Source organism: Triticum aestivum, chromosome 7D, assembly GCF_018294505.1.
Source record: "Triticum aestivum cultivar Chinese Spring chromosome 7D, IWGSC CS RefSeq v2.1, whole genome shotgun sequence".
Lineage (NCBI taxonomy): Eukaryota > Viridiplantae > Streptophyta > Magnoliopsida > Poales > Poaceae > Triticum > Triticum aestivum.
The window spans coordinates 26,873,974-26,874,739 of NC_057814.1; positions in this window are offsets into that span (position 1 = coordinate 26,873,974).

Here is a 766-nt window from a genome sequence, read left to right on the forward strand (position 1 = left end):
CTTGTCTACTCTGCCAGACAAGGATCGTACATAAGTGCACATTGTGTAAGTGCACATTTTTTTCTTGTGATACTTTGTGTAAGTGCACATTTTTTTCTAACATGTCATTTTCTAAAACAACATAGTTGTATTATTTTGGACAATTTTTTTAACCATCCTATTACTAGAAAATAATATATAATGCACTAACAATAGCAATGCTAGAACTTAATTGTTGGAAATTTACTTATACGAAAATTATTTGGAATACAACCATCGGTCGTTCCACATGTTTATCGCGGCCCTCTTTTGAAACATATCACCGAGGGTCAAACTCAACCGTCGGTTATTGTCATTCCCCGTCGGGTATTTAATCTCATAACCGAGAGTGACATGTGGACCGTCGGTCATTTACACTCATAGCCGAGAGTTTTGTATTAACCGTCAGCTAAAAATTCACTGTCGGTTATTACATGTAATCCATGTGGGTATAGCCAAAACTGTCGGATATTACAATGTCCCGTCGGGCATTAAATTGGATAACCAAGGGTTCGATTTTCCCCATCGGAAAATTTAGTAGACCGTCGGTTACTAGATGTTATAAATGTGAGTTGACATTAATGGCCGACGGGCCGTCGGTTATTAGATTTCATCGTCGGAAATATGGGGATTTCTAGTAGTGTTTCTTTTAATCTGTTACTTTTTGTGTCAGACGTGTTTTACTTTCTGATGAGTTAATCTAGAAATCCATGTATTCATCCAATTGGTTCTCCATTTAGATTTGCAT